Source organism: Xiphophorus maculatus, chromosome 8 (assembly GCF_002775205.1).
Source record: "Xiphophorus maculatus strain JP 163 A chromosome 8, X_maculatus-5.0-male, whole genome shotgun sequence".
NCBI classification, from domain to species: domain Eukaryota; kingdom Metazoa; phylum Chordata; class Actinopteri; order Cyprinodontiformes; family Poeciliidae; genus Xiphophorus; species Xiphophorus maculatus.
This window is the reverse complement of record NC_036450.1, coordinates 2948660-2965565: the sequence shown is the minus strand read 5'-3', so window position 1 is coordinate 2965565 and position 16906 is coordinate 2948660. Positions and strand designations below refer to the sequence as shown.

The window sequence follows — 16906 nt, the reverse complement described above, 5'->3', positions numbered from 1 at the left end:
CTCAGTGAAGGTATATTAAGTGTCTGTAGTGTAAATTATTCAAAAACCCAACAAGAAAATGTAGATTTTCCCATCTGAAAGCAGGTAAAATGTAGAAAAAGGAACACTGTCAGTCTGTTGAAGTCATTCTTTTCTCGCTAAAGAATTTCTAAATATGAACGGGGTTAATAAGCCAGCAGTCTACGTTGCACTGTGTGTGTGTAACTTATCTTAAATGTCTCCTTTCTCTTCTCTCTCTCCCTCCTGCTGTCGGCGTCGCTGCAGTGAAATCCTCCCCGTCTCTCTCCTCTGGTTCCCTGTCAGTCCAACTGGTTCTGGTCTTGGATCTTTGGCTTGTCCAGATCGTCCCTCAGTCAATGTCCATGTTGTCCACAGGTGAAACAAGCATCACCAGTTCAGAGTGGTGTCTTCTCCTCTCACAGCTTTGAATCATGTTTATCTTTTCTTTCTCTGCGCTGATACTGGACAGCAGACCAGCGGAGGTTGTTAAAGCTCAGTCACACACAGTTTCAGTCCAAATGTCCAACAGGAGACCTGACAGTCGTCCCCTGAGTGGAAATGTTTCATCAGTTCTCTGGTGTCAAAAATAAAAGTTAGGAACAACAGACACTTCAGTGGCTGGAGGTGATGAAGGTTTTCTTCATCTTCCTGATCTTCTTGATCCACTGGATCTACTGGATCACTTTCATCAGCTGGTGGTGTGAGAGGGACATCATCTGGTCCATAGAGGACAGGGTTGAGGAGTTGAGGTCAGAGGTCAAATGCACCTCAGTGAGGCTCAGACAGAGGGAAGAAAAAGAAGCAATAGAAATCAATTAGGGTTTGTTTTGTTGTTTTTCTAGATGGAGGCCTGTAATTTATCAACTAAAGATTTATGTTCAGAAATAGAAGCATTTCCATTTGTTTAGCATTTTTCTCTTTCTCTTTCATCCAACCTTCCAAACTTTCTTCGAGTTTTTTCAGATGAACTAGACTCTTTGTTTGATTTCTTTGCCTCAGTTCACTTCCTCTGCTTCTAATTCTTTTTCTCTTCCTTTCAAAACATCTTCAATGAACCACCTGCAGGAAAAATGACACTTTTTATCCATTCATCCACACCATGCATATTATTTTCTAATATTTCATTATTTTATAGTGATTGGAGGAGGATGAAAGACCAGGGAACAACTCAGGCCAATTCTTCTGAATTAGTGGGGTTTCCTCTTTAGAATGCAAATTTTTTAAATGGATTTTTTTGCATTTATTTTTCTTTATCTTTGTAATCTCTATTAATCTGATCAATCTCAATCCTCAGGGAGAAAGGTTGATCAGATCCTTTACTATTTTAGATTCTAAAATTTATAGTTTTTAAGTTAATTTATTGCCTGTGTGAGAGTCTCACCAGATAGCAGTGGATTGAATTTGTTGATCTCAGCTTTGGAGCCGTGGAGGCGACCAGCAGCCCTCGTCTCTCTGAAATCCTAATTCAAGTTTGAGGCTGGAGCCGAGTGTCCAGATTGGCACCAAATTGTTGTGGAAAAAATTAATTTCCAAGCTCTGTTAGATGAAATCACTCATTCAGGTTTATTTGTGCACAATACAGAGAGTTTGTAAGACAATCAATAATGAAGCAGTTCAGAATGAAAAGCTCTAACAGGCAGAGTCAACATGCAGGTTTTATATCAAGGATAAGGATCCAAAACATGGAGAGACAGTCTGGTTTCTAAGCAGCTGCAGGAAAGCAACTTCCTACCTTGTGTGTTTAACCCAAACAGGTTCTTTAGATGAGAGTTCACAAGCATTTAATGTAACCTGATCAGCAGATGTTAACTTAGAATAATTTTCTCACCAAACAGACACACTTACAGTAGATTGTAATTTTATTGTATATTTTTCCTTAGTGTGGCCCGAAAACTCTGCCATAGAAAATAAAACTAGACATAAATATACAATTTTCCACATATTTTTAATCTAAGAATTTCAATCTTTACATTTGTGGAATACAAGATGTTAGCTTTATTAGCTTATGTGGTTATGGCAATAATTGTGATATGAATGGTGATTATCATGACTGAGGCACTTTTGTTCCTCCATACATCAGCTTTAGTTTATATTAGTTTGCCAATAACATAATTATAAATGGTTGTTGCTTGCTTCAAAATAACAAGTTTAATCAGTTTTATTTCTTATAAAGAGCAACAATTTTAAAAATATAAGATTGCAACTTTATTCAGTTAACAGCAGAATGTTTGGTTTTACTATTACCACTATTAGTGGACAAAATTCCTGATGTTTCTAATTAATTTTAGTTTTTAAAGTTCAGAACCTGAACATCATTGAATGGGAGGAGGGCAGATTTCCCAGCATTCAGTCTAAAGAAGCTCAGCTCTTCTCAGCTCTGAGACATTTTCTGAATAAATCCCAGTCAGTGGAATCTGCAGACCTGCTCAGATCCAAACATCCCATTTTTCAGGAGTCACTGGTTTCATCTGTGTCATTGTTCCAGCTGCTGAGGTCAGAATCCAGCTGTGAAACCTGGAGGTTGAATGTTCAGGTTCTCTCCTCCCAAACATCCCCCCTCCCTCCAGCTGTGGAGAACAGCTGGAAAACAGCTGCATGTGTAAATAATGAGTCTGGAACAAGCTGCCACCTATCTGCTGCTTGATCTGACTCTGACTTTAAATTCAGGTTGATGATTGAAATGAAATCAGGGTTTCGATCTGGATCAGCAGAACCTCCTCAGCTGATCCTGGTTTTAAACAGAGACTGTCCTCACTCTGCTCACCACACTAACATAATGATCAATGATTATATAGGAGCTTTAGGAATAATCTACATTAGAACAATGTGTGGTTTTAGCTGCAGTAGTGTGGTGATGTTAAGGACTACAGTTTAGGTTGTTTAATTTTATGTTCATATTCTGACTGTATTTATAGTCAGACCAGTTACTGCAGCAGGAATCAACCACCTGCTCTTTTCTCTGGACTCATTTCTTCTCAAATTATGTTGCATAAATAACAACCATTAAAACACAAGATTAAAAAAATTTAAGAACATAATAAAAGATTAGCACAAAGAAAAACAATCAAGTGGTAGCAGCATTATCATCAATAACCAACATGAAACATTTTCATCAGAACTTCTCTCCTTTCTCATGAAGACTTTATCAACCTGCTTCTGATTTTACGGCAAACCTTCTGCTGCTCTGAAAGAAGAAACTACAAACCAGGTGAGCTGTCACATGATCAGTTATTCAACATTTATAACACCTTGACCTTGAAGTCATGTGGTTTATGTCAGGTAAAAGTCCAGTTTTATTGTGTCTCTGTACAGGTGTGGAATTAGTCTGGTTCTACTGCGGTTCTGTTGGGTCTCAGTCAGATGTTCTTCTTCAACTCTTTGGATCGTTTGAACAAACTGTAAGTCTGTTTCTACTTGAAGTTTGTCTACAGAAACTTTTCTACTTGTTTCTGTTCTCTGATGTTTGGAGAAAATGTTCATTTTTAAATTCAGCTCAAAGATTTTTCTCCCTGCTGTTTGAAAGTTAATCTACAGGATTATTAAATTATTGATAAATTGGAAGAAAGAAAACATGATGAACAGCTGATGGTCCTGTTCTTTAAATAAACTGCTTCATGATTTTATTTCCAGGAATCAAACTCCATTCTCAACTGGAGTTGAGACTTAAGTTGAGACAGTTCCTTGACAGCAGGAAATTGTCAAACCGAGCAGTTTCTTCCTGCCTTGTTTCAAAATGAAATATTATTCTTAAAATGTCTTTGATTCAGTCAGATTACAGTATTAATTAGTTGAACTTTGATGGAGCAGATAATCCACTTTTTCAGGTCACACTTTTTGTAATTACTAATTAACTAACTAAAATACTTCCTGTTCATGTTGAATCAGTGAATGTAAATGTTGCTCCATGTCTCCATCTAGTGGACTGATAGTAGAAATGCAGCAGCTGATGGCAGCTTCCTCTGCCTCTCTGCTGTCTGACTGCATTCACCTGACACTGATATGAAGCAGAGAAGAAGAGCCAATCAGAGGAGGAGCCGCTGATCTTTTTCCAGCTCTAATGATGTAAAGGATGATCAGAGTTGATGTGCAGATGAATGATGTGTGTTTCCTCTGCAGGTGAAGGTAGAAAGTGTGTGTGAGCTGATGTGAATTCAGCAGCATGGATCAGTGTGAGGACAGAGAGGAGGGAGTCCCTCCCTCTAAAACCACTCTGTGTGGGGAAGATGAGCCCCAGAGAAAACGTCAGAGGTGAGGTCACCATCTCTAACTGTCCACAGCCCTTTTCACACAGCGTTCACTATATCAGGCCAGAACAGACGTGGTGATGAAGCTGCTACTGCTCCTCTTTGCTGCTTCATCCAGGCTGAACAGATTAAGTTTTAATCATCATGTTTCTGTCAGGATCCATCAGAGACTCAAACCAGAACCAGAATCAGAACCAGAACCCAGCTGTGTGTCCTTTAAGAGCGACAGGTCAAAGGTTGCATTCATTGGCTTTAAATCTCCTGGATCTCCACCATCACAGAGGTGAGATGTTTCTAACTGCTGTAACTGTTCTGTTTATATCTGTTATTGTGGCCATGTGATGATAACAAGTTCTGTTATTATGAGAACATTACACAGAATTTTAGGTTATTTTCCATTCATATGAATTACATCAATGACACTGATGTCTCCATGGTAACATGATACCATGGAGGTAGTAAAGTCCAAGTGGATTTTTGGCACTGCAAAAAATAATGTAAGAACTTCTGATTAATAATCAGGTAAATTTAGTTTACAGACGTCTCAATATCTGATCTGATGTTCCCCTGAGATCCGTTTAGCCATCATTCAGGTAGTGATACTGCCCCCTACTGGCCAGTTATTGATACCATACATAAGATGAATGATGAATAACTGGGAAAAAATAACCAGAATAAACTCACTATTTAATCAGGACACACTTACATAAACTATTATGTTGACATGAACTTTACACTACAAACATTTAATTGTGTTTTCTCCTATTTTGCATCAACTTAATATTTCTAAATGAAAAATGTAGAAAATTTTGATTTTTCTAAAATCCAATAAAATTCCTTGAAATTGATTGTTTATTAAACCAAACATCTAATAAGTTCCACCAATGAGCCAAAACTGTTGCACTGGGATGAAGTTTCATACGCAGCCAAAAGATGTCCAATGTCCAACACTTGATGGTTGATCTTTATATTTTATTTTTCCAGTTGTCAAATAAATAACAAAATCAAACTTTTCACTGCTTTATGCTGCTTCTCCTGCTATGGTAAAAAGAAAATCCATAAGCCCCCATCAATTGTATCAAGGTCTTTTACCAGTCTCTATATTAATAGAAAATAATGGACACAATTATTGCTGTCTCATTTAGAAAAACAAACAAATAACAAAAATACAACAAAAAAATAAATAAAATCAACAATTATTAACCTACAAAGAAACCTTGTAAATAATACAAAAATATAAAGTAAACTAAGGGTAACACTTTATTTGATGGGGTGTGCATAGGACTGACATGACACTGTCATAAACAAGACATAACACCTGTCAGGAAAATGAAGGAGTCTTTATGAATGTCTATGACTGTTGTCATGAAGTGCCACTCGGGAAATAATGACACTTTTAATGCAAAGTTGCTCTAAAGTTGCATTGAAAGTCCATTAAAAGTGCCAACTTTGCATCAAAGTGTCCTTATTTGCAAAATAATGCAACATCAACACTTTTAATGCAACTTTTAAAGAAACTTTGCATTAAAAGTGTCACTATTCACCGAATGACACTTCATGACAACAATCAATTCTCCTGGACCTCCATCATCAGAGATGTGAGCTGTATCTATTTGCTGTAACTGTGGAAACTGAACCACTAAGAACTCAGATGTTTCCAGTTATATTTACAGAGAGGTTTGATACATTATCTACAGAAATCAGCTGCTCGTGTTCTAATGAAAATACCTTCATATCTTAATATCTGGGCTGCTGATCATGATGTTCTGCTGTTTCCTGGCTTCATGTCAGACTAAGAGTGGAACATGTTTCCAGAACCCACTGGGAAATACCTGGTAAAGCCAGTCTGGTCCATCAGGACTTGGTTCCTGTGTGCATTGTGAGAGCAGTTCAGCAGGGAAGGAAAGCTTCATGATGTGGTTGGTGAGATCTGCTGGAACTCAACCAAACTGAGCTGATGTGGACCATCAGAGGTTCTGATGATTCTTGCTGGGATCAGCAGGAACATTAAATATTTACAACTACTTTAATCATCAGGTTCACTGCTCACATCCAGATATCACTTCATGGACCTTTACCTTCTGATTGTCTCTGTGTGGACAGATACAATGTGAGCTCACTGGCTTCCAGGGATCTACAGGATCCATTTTAAAATCCTCACTATAACACCCAAGAGAGGATCCCACATGTACACACACCCACATGTCAGACATTCTCCATGTCCACATCACCTCAGATCTAGTCAACAGAACATGATATATGTCCTACACTGTCCTGAAGACATGTGTGGACAGAACCTTCACTTCCACTGTCCCCAAGCTCTGGGACACTGTCTCAACCAGCATCAGATCTGCTGACAGTGTGGACTGTTTGAAGTCCAAGTTCAGCACCAACATTTTAAAATGTCTACTGGCTGATTCTGGTTTTTATGGACTTCATCGTTTTTCATCTTCCTCTTTCTAACTTCTTTGTATTGAGTTTAAGAGATGATCTGTTTTTCTTCTTCAAGGACACTTAATGTGAAACTCTTGGTAATTTTATCTGTGAACACTGCTGGTTGAATATTTCTTGACTTCCTAACTGTTCCTGGTTCCTCCACAGAGTGGACCAGCAGAGCTCAGAGGTTCATAGAGGTCTGTCTACACCACAGCATCAAACACAGCTGGACTCCACATTTATGGTCTGTAAATGAACAACTATTTTTCCATGGGTTCTGTTCACATTAATCTCCATGCTGCATTTTGTAGACCAGAGGACTGTCAGTCTGTCCAACAAACATCTGGTGTTTTGGCTCCATGATTTCAGTCTGATGTGTCCTTCATCTATTATTCTGTTCCAGATGCTGGAGGACAGCATTGTTACTTTTGTGAAGAACGAGTTGAACAAGCTCAAAAAAGTTCTGAGTCAAGATTACCCAGAATGTTCAGAGAGTCAGATAGAAGATGATAATGAGGTGTTGGAAGATGAGGGAGAAGAGCAGATGAGGATCAGCAGAGAGGCAGTGATGAAGATCACACTGAACTTCCTGAAGAGGATGAAGCAGGAGGAGCTGGCTGACCATCTGAAGAACAGTAAGAGGATTTCTACAAAGTTTGACCTATAGACAAATCACACATTTACTGATATATGAACAGATGGAATCATAATCATTCAAATCATCATCAGAAGATTGTTTTATTTAGCTCCTTATTTGACTCTTTGTGTTTATTTAGAACATCTTGCTGCAGTTTTTCAACATCAACTTAAATCTGGTTTGAAGAAAAGGTTCCAGTCTGTGTTTGAGGGGATTGCTAAAGCAGGAAGTCCAACCCTTCTGAACCAGATCTACACAGAGCTCTACATCACTGAGGGAGGGACTGGAGAGGTCAATGATGAACATGAGGTCAGACAGATTGAAACAGCATCCAGGAAAACACACAGACCAGAAACAACAATCAAAAGAGAAGACATCTTTAAAGTCCCACCTGGAAGAGCTCAACCAATCAGAACAATGATGACAAAGGGAGTGGCTGGCATTGGGAAAACAGTCCTAACACAGAAGTTCACTCTGGACTGGGCTGAAGACAAAGCCCACCAGAACATCCAGTTCATATTTCCACTCACATTCAGAGAGCTGAATGTGCTGAAGGAGAAAAAGTTCAGCTTGGTGGAACTTGTTCATCACTTCTTTCCTGAAACCAAAGAAATCTGCAGCTTTGAACACTTCCAGGTTCTGTTCATCTTTGATGGCCTGGATGAGAGTCGACTTCCTCTGGACTTCCACAACAAGGAGATCCTGACTGATGCTACAGAGTCCACCTCAGTGGATGTTCTGCTGACAAACCTCATCAGGGGGAAACTGCTTCCCTCTGCTCTCCTCTGGATAACCACACGACCTGCAGCAGCCAATCAGATGCCTCCTCAGTGTGTTGGCATGGTGACAGAGGTCAGAGGGTTCAATGACCCACAGAAGGAGGAGTACTTCAGGAAGAGATTCAAAGATAAGCAGCAGGCCAGCAGGATCATCTCCCACATAAAGACATCACAAAGCCTCCACATCATGTGCCACATCCCAGTCTTCTGCTGGATCACTGCTACAGTTCTGGAGGATGAATTGGAGGCCAGAGAGGGAGGAGAGCTGCCCAGCACCCTGACTGATATGTACATCCACTCCCTGGTTGTTCAGACCAAAGTGAAGAAGGTCAAGTATGATGGAGGAGCTGAAACAGATCCACACTGGAGTCCAGAAAGCAGGAAGATGATTGGGTCTCTGGGAAACCTGGCTTTTGATCAGCTGCAGAAAGGAAACCTGATCTTCTATGAATCAGACCTGACAGAGTGTGGCATCGATATCAGAGCAGCCTCAGTGTACTCAGGAGTGTTCACACAGATCTTTAAAGAGGAGAGAGGTCTGTACCAGGACAAGGTGTTCTGCTTCATCCATCTGAGTGTTCAGGAGTTTCTGGCTGCTCTTCATGTTCATCTGACCTTCATCAACTCTGGAGTCAACCTGATGGAAGAAACACAAACATCTTCATTATGTAATAACCTTAGCATAAAGTCTCTACATCAGAGAGCTGTTGACCAGGCCTTACAGAGTCCTAATGGACACCTGGACTTGTTTCCTCCGTTTCCTTCTGGGACTTTCACTGCAGTCCAATCAGAGACTCCTACAAGGTCTGCTGACAGAGACAGGAAGTAGCACAGACACCAATCAGGAAACAGTTCAATACATTAAGAAGAAGATCAGTAAGAATGTGTCTGCAGAGAAAAGCATCAATCTGTTCCACTGTCTGAATGAACTGAATGATCGTTCTCTAGTGGAGGAAATCCAACAGTCTCTGAGTTCAGGAAGTCTCTCCACAGATAAACTGTCTCCTGCTCAGTGGTCAGCTCTGGGTTTCATCTTAGTGTCATCAGGAAAAGATCTGGATGTGTTTGACCTGAAGAAATACTCTGCTTCAGAGGAGGTTCTTCTGAGGCTTCTGCCAGTGGTTAAAGCCTCCAACAAAGCTCTGTAAGGATACAGATTGTTACTGCATTTATTTTTGATAGAAATCTGCTAATGATGAGGTAAATATTCAAGTTTCAGTTTATATGTTAATGCATTTTCTATTTAAAATGTCCCATTGGTGGGGGACACGTAAACGAGAAACAGACTTCCTTCAGCAGTTGGACATAATGTTGAATACTAAAGCAGCAAAATAACTCCTCTTCATGTTAAAAATGAAATTGGATTCATTTTGTTTATTGTGTAATTTTATAATTCTCTTTCCAACCTTCTTATTGCCTGTAGTTCTGACCTATAAGGCTGGAGGACTAATTATAAAATGAACCACTTTACGACAATCACATATACCTGTGTAAAACAAGATATTTCCATCTCTGTCCTAGAAAAACATTGTTGATTGGAAAAAATATAAATTTTGAAGAATAGTTTAATAAATATTTCTGTCTCCTCAGACTGAGTGACTGTAACCTCTCAGAGAGAAGCTGTGAAGCTCTGTCCTCAGTTCTCAGCTCCCAGTCCTCCAGTCTCAGAGAATTGGACCTGAGTAACAACAACCTGCAGGATTCAGGAGTGGAGCTTCTCTCTGCTGGACTGAAGAGTCCAAACTGCAACCTGGAAACTCTCAGGTAAAATGTTCGCAATACTGGTGAAAACAGATTTCTGTCTATTGACCGATATCAGAGATTATACCAATTGTATTTCAATAGCAGATTTAGTTGCAAATTAATTCAATCTTTTGAAGAAGAACATAACTGACTGGAAAGAAAAACATAAATCTCAATAAAGAGTTTAAGAACAGATTTTCCTCCCTGTCTCCTCAGATTGAGTGACTGTAACCTCTCAGAGAGAAGCTGTGAAGCTCTGTCCTCAGTTCTCAGCTCCCAGTCCTCCAGTCTCAGAGAACTGGACCTGAATAACAACAACCTGCAGGATTCAGGAGTGAAGCTTCTCTCTGCTGGACTGGAGAGTCCAAACTGCAACCTGGAAACTCTCAGGTAAAATGTTCTCAATAGGGAAGCCATATTTCTGTCCATTAGCTGCAAACAGATTTCCAAAAGTATTTGACCAACCATCCAAAGGGTAATAAACAGGTGTTTCAATAACTTCCATGGCCACCGGTGTTTAAAAGTAAGCACCTAGGCATGCAGACTGTTTTTACAAATATTTGTGAAAGAATGGGTTGCTCTTAGGAACACAGTGAATTCCGGCGTGGGACTGTGATATAATGTGCAACAAGTGGGACATGTTTTGTCCTGATTATGCTGTTTTTAATAAACGTACAGCATAATTATTCCTCTGTAAAGGTTTTCTGATGCTACAGTCTCCCAATTTTTGTTTTTACCCTGTCTTGAATATTTCATTCTTCCATCCATCCATCCATCTTCTTCCGCTTATCCGAGGTCGGGTCGCGGGGGTAGCAGCTTCAGGAGGGAGGCCCAGACTTCCCTCTCCCCGGCCACTTCTTCTAGCTCTTCCGGGGGAATCCCGAGGCGTTCCCAGGCCAGCCGAGAGACATAGTCCCTCCAGCGTGTCCTGGGTCTTCCCCGGGGCCTCCTCCCGGTGGGACGTGCCCGGAACACCTCACCAGGGAGGCGTCCAGGAGGCATCCTGACCAGATGCCCGAGCCACCTCAACTGGCTCCTCTCGATGTGAAGGAGCAGCGGCTCTACTCTGAGTCCCTCCCGGATGACTGAGCTTCTCACCCTATCTCTAAGGGAGAGCCCAGCCACCCTACGGAGGAAACCCATTTCGGCCGCTTGTATCCGCGATCTCGTTCTTTCGGTCATGACCCAAAGCTCATGACCATAGATGAGGGTGGGAACGTAGATCGACCGGTAAATCGAGAGCTTCGCTTTTTGGCTCAGCTCTTTCTTCACCACGACGGACCGGTACAACGCCCGCTTAACGGCAGACGCTGCACCAATCCGCCTGTCGACCTCCCGCTCCCTTCTTCCCCCATTCGTGAACAAGATCCCGAGATACTTAAACTCCTCCACTTGGGGCAGGACACCCCCCTTGACCTGGAGAAGGCACTCTACCCTTTTCCGGCTCAAGACCATGGCCTCGGATTTGGAGGCACTGATCCCCATCCCGGCCGCTTCACACTCGGCTGCGAACCGCTCCAGCGAGAGCTGCAGATCACGATCTGATGAAGCCAAAAGGACCACATCGTCTGCAAAAAGCAGAGACGAGATACTAAGGCCACCAAATCGGATCCCCTCAACACCTTGGCTGCGCCTAGAAATTCTGTCCATGAAAGTGATGAACAGAATCGGTGACAAAGGGCAGCCCTGGCGGAGTCCAACTCTCACCGGAAACGAGCCCGACTTACTGCCGGCAATGCGGACCAGACTCTGACACCGGTCATACAGGGACCTGACAGCCCGTATCAAAGGGCCCGGTACCCCATACTCCCGGAGAACCCCCCACAGGGCTCCCCGAGGGACACGGTCAAACGCCTTCTCCAAGTCCACAAAACACATGTAGACTGGTTGGGCGAACTCCCATGCACCCTCCAGGACCCTGCCGAGGGTGTAGAGCTGGTCCAGTGTTCCACGACCAGGACGATTCTTCCATTCTTCCATTTACCTTAAACTTCATACTGATAAACCTGAACTTCCTTCTGTGGAACAATGAAGGATGTTTCTATTCTGATCCATGACGAAATTTGAGTTTTATTACCCACAGGATGAAATTTGTGTTATTACTGTTTAAATTTGTTGACAAGTTAAGCACAATTGATTGACTTTTTTCATCTCATTAAAATGACCAGTTCTAAATCAACATTCTCATCATGTGATGAATTGTGTGTCTGCAGCTTATCAGGCTGTTTGGTCTCAGAGGAAGGCTGTGCTTCTCTGGCCTCAGCTCTGACCTCCAACCCCTCCCATCTGAAAGAGTTGGACCTGAGCTACAATCATCCAGGAGACTCAGGAGTGAAGCTGCTGTCGGCTGGACTGAAGGATCCACACTGGAGACTGGAAGCTCTCAGGTATGGAGGAACCTGCTGCAGGAGCAGAGAAGGTCTGATAGAGGAGGAAGAGGGAGAAATGTCTTTAGTCAGTCTGCTGGGAAACATTTAGTTTGAAGCTAAATAGTTGCTCAAAGTAACAGCTTTTCTCAGTTGCTGCTCAGTTTTCCATCTCTGTATCCAAGAAGTTTATTATTAATATTTAATTTTTATTTTTAATTTTGTTAATATTTAAAAATATTTATTCAAGTAAAAATGTTAATGTGGTTCTTTTACTAGAGTACATTTTTGTCTGTTTATTTGTACTTTTATTTAAGTACATTGTTTGAGTTCTTTTTCCACCTCTGGTGAACAGCCAGTAGGTGGCGCTAGAGTCAGGAGGAGGCAGCCTGGAGAAAAGGCTGTTCCTCCCTGATCTGTTTCCAAGCAGTCAGAGTGTAGAAGTTGAGAGCTGGAGAAGTTTCCTCCTGTTGCTGCAGCAGCAGAGATGTTCTGCTTCATGGACTAAATCAGGTTGGAAAGAGGAGAAATCTTTACTGAGCTGCTGGATAAAAGCTTCTGAAACATTTCAACTCTTTCTGGAAACTAATGAGACATAAAAACAATGGATGTTTTTACCATCCAGACCTTTAGAACCAGTTCAGGTCAATAATTCAGTTGTATCTGTGGAAGATGAACAGATTTGATGTGAAATGATGAAATTCTTCATTTCTATCTGATGTTCCAGCAGATCTGTAGAAAATGGAGCTGCAGCTCTCAGATATTTCAGTCGTCATGTTTTCTATCAATGAATCCACTGATTAAAGCAGGAATCTCATCTCCATGTTCTCCTCCAGAGGTTCCCAAGGTTTGTTCCTGGAAGCTGCTGCTGGTTCCTCCAATCCAGGCTCCGCCCCCTTTAGAGGAAATCTGTCCATATATGGCGCTAAGAGTCACCTTGATGCTGCAAAGCTTTGTTCAGGGATGAGATGTCAGGATGTTAGTGTCAGTCTGTTCCAGGCTTTAGTTGTTCTCCTCATGAGGAGCTGAAGTCTCTGACAGGAACGTAGAGCTGAACAGGAGAAGAACTTGAAGCTTCTTCTTGGCCTCTGATTGCAACAGCAGGACATTCCAACATTTCTGGATATTACAGTGAGGCCACAGCACAGCAGGTTTTCAGCAGCAGGGCTGTTTAGTGTTTCATTCCTTCATCTGTGTGTGGGAGTGTGGATGGAACAGGTATCCAGGTGTTGTGTCAGAGTTTAAATTGATTGTATTTTAATGCTGATTATTAAATCAGGTTGAGCTTCCAGAAATGTTTCCTTAGTTTCCTGATGTCCTTTTAGGCTTCAGTGAGTTTCTTCAGGTTGTTACTGAGGGATTTCCTTTCTCCTCTCTGTTGGAGCTTTTCCTGTGTTTGGAGAAATGAGTTGTGCTGCAGCAGCACCAACTGTCCTTCCTACATCCACTGCAGTTTGCAATCCAAATGTTGGACTGTTCCTGTCTCAGTGGAGGACAATGTGTGTCTGAGAGACATGTAATGTCCATGTTTGCTGCTGAAAGAGACTGATGGTCTGACCCCACTCCTCCTTTCAGGGTGGAGCCTGCTGGACTCCCATTCTTGACACCAGGTCTGAGGAAGTGTAAGTGTGTTTTTCATCTGATTCATGACAACAAAGCAGCTCACATTCAACCATCTTCAAACTGTCACATCACTCATTCAGGAGTCATCATCAAAGTGTCAATAAATGATCAATAACTGCAGCTGGATTGTGTTTGTTCTCTCCATCAGATTCCTGTCAACTCACCATCGACACAAACACAGTGAGCAGAGAACTCAAACTGTCTGAAAATGACAAGAATGTCACATCTGTGGAGGAGCTTCAGTCATATCCTGATCATCCAGACAGATTTGATGTTTGGCCTCAGCTGCTGTGTAGAACTGGTCTGACTGGTCGCTGTTACTGGGAGGTCGAGTGGAAAGGAAGAGTTGAGATATCAGTGAGTTACAGAAGAATAAGGAGGAAAGGAAACAGTAGAGACTGTTGGTTTGGAGGGAATGATCATTCCTGGAGTCTGAGATGCTCTGATGATGGTTACTCTGTCTGTCACAATAACAGAGAAACTCGTCTCTCCTCCTCCTCTGTCTCTAACAGAGTAGCAGTGTATGTGGACTGTCCTGCTGGCATTCTGTCCTTCTACAGAGTTTCCTCTGACTCACTGATCCTCCTCCACACCTTCAACACCACATTCACTGAACCTCTGATTCCTGGATTTATGGTCTTGTACTCTGGTTCCTCAGTGTTTCTGTGCTGAGTTGAGTCTAAAGAGTCTAAAGATTTTCCTCCTGTCAGAGAAACTCTCTCACTGTTGAACAGATAGTTCAGTCTCTACAATCTATTTCTTGGTGAAACAATTCTGATTGAATCCTGGGAAACATTTTCTTCTTCCAGGTCTTTAAAGATGGAAGTTGGAATGATTCCAGGATTATTCCAGGATCCACATGTTTTTCTGTTTGTTTCTAGTCAAAGCTTCATTGTGAATATCAAGATGTTGCTTCTCTTCTTTTTTTCCTTTTATTTGTCAGTCATAGTTCATTGAAATGTTGGACAGTTTTCGTAAATCACTGAACATTCTGTTTCTGTCTGCTAAACATGTCAGTTTTAAATCTCAAATTTTCGTTTTGTAAATTTGCTGCCATAATTCTTCATGTGTTTGTTTCTGTTCAAATTTAAATATTACGGTAAAAAGATTTCTTTATTTGTCAGTTCTGCTTTTCAGAAATCTAAAGTAAAACATTCCCATCCCATGAAGGTCACATGTCAGTGCTTTGAAGCATAGATTGGGAAAATCTTAATATTTTCCGTTTCATTCAGAACTTCTACCTGAAACTCAGAACCTGCAGAAATTTTTTCATCGTGCAGAAAAAATCCCAGAAAGTGTAAAATGCAGTTTGTTGCAGAGGTTCAAACTTCTTGATGGTGACCTCTCCTCCGTCCCTCACCTTGTCTGGCCGGTTTTAATCCTCACTGCAGTGTTAGACTGGAGCTCATCTCTCAGATTAACTCTCTGATGCATGAGTGACTGACTATATAGTCTTCCGTGACTGGGTCTTTTCTGACCAGGGTTACAATCAATGTATTTTTTTCTACTTTTATCATTTTTATTCAAAATAATGCTTTGTATAATACTTTCGACTGTGTTTTATTTCACACAAGAATTATTTCATTTCATTTTTGAAATATTTTAATTTTTCACTTTTTAAATCTTCTTAGAACAATTTGTAGAACATTTTTAAAACAAAATGACAACAACAACAATTTTACAACAGCAATGATGAAATGCCAATAAAGGACAATGTCAACATCCATTATGTGTGTGTGGGCATGGGGGGGTGCAAAAGAGCATGTTTCTTGAAACTAGCTACCTAACCAAACTAGCTAACATTACTGTCTGTATTCTGTTATGCTATGTGTACCGTGCATGTGAGTGTATGTATGTGCGTCCGTCCATCCATCCATCCATCCATCCATCCATCCATCCATCCATCCATCCATCCATCTTCTTCTATTTATCTGAGGTCGGGTCGCATGGGTAACAGCCTAGGTACAGAGGCCCAGACTTCCCTCTCCCCAGCCATTTGTTCCAACTCCTCTGGGGGAAACACAAGGCTTTTCCAGGCCAGCCAAGAAACATAGTCCCTCCAGCGTGTCCTGGGTCTTCCCCTGGGCCTCCTCCTGGTGGGACGTGCCCGGAGCACCTCACCAGAGATGCATCTAGAAGGATGCTCCTCTCTACATAAAGGAGCAGTGGTTCTACTCTGAGCCCCTCCTGGATATCTGAGCTTCTCACCCTATCATCCTCTAAACTGATCATGCCTTTCATCCGTCGCATCACATGGCAGGCCGTAACTGACAATTTTATCATTACAGCTCGGCACGCCCCCGGCTATACTAGTGCCATCAGTATAACTTCAGTTCTTGCTTTTATCACTTACTGTTTCAACCATCGTCAATTCAAACATTCACAACCTGTTGGCAGGAATAAATTTTTATCCCAAGCTATATCAGCCTAGCACGTCATCCAGCCTTTTCTCTAACCCCGCAGTAAGACTTCTTCTCAGAGGAATCTCAAAACACCGCTTCCATCTTCCTGATAGGGGAAAACCCATCACTCTCCCCGTACTCAGAAGCCTCGTAGCAGCTCTCCGTGGAGGTCCTTTCTCTCCCTATGTTAAAGCACTCCTCTTGAGCGCCTTCCTCCTCACCTTCTACGGATTCTTAAGACTGAGTGAGTTCACATCCACGGCCAAAGTATTTAACCCATCTAGAGATCTAACCATTTCTGATCTTAAATTCTATCCCGACCACTATGACTTCTTCATTAAGCACTCTAAAGCGAAAGGCCTGTGCACCATCTCCATCGCGCGCCTAGGCGGCTCGTTCTGCCCCTTCCACTCAATGTTTAAATTCGTATGCAGAAGGCATAAACTCAGCCCCTTGTCTATACCTTTGTTTCTTACCCCCAAAGGCTTCCCCATGACCGCCGCCTGGTTCATCTGTCATCTCAGGCAGACTCTAGCATTATGCGGTCTCCCCCCTTGCCACTTCTCAGGCCACTCCTTCAGAATAGGAGCAGCCATGTCAGCAGCCATTCAGGGTATTCCTTCAGCTTCCCTCTTACAGCTCGGCCACTCATCATCCTCAGCCTTCTCCTCCTATA

The 16906-nt window shown here is 41.8% G+C and overlaps 1 long non-coding RNA gene across 1 annotated transcript; it reads left to right on the top strand.

Annotated features, from left to right (window-relative positions):
* Positions 1-12197: 12197 nt before the first annotated feature.
* On the top strand, positions 12198-14069 carry LOC111609444. The gene is made up of 3 exons (XR_002753121.1): positions 12198-12226; positions 13781-13827; positions 13977-14069. It is a non-coding gene; the product is annotated as an uncharacterized LOC111609444 (long non-coding RNA).
* The last annotated feature ends 2837 nt before the right edge of the window (positions 14070-16906 follow it).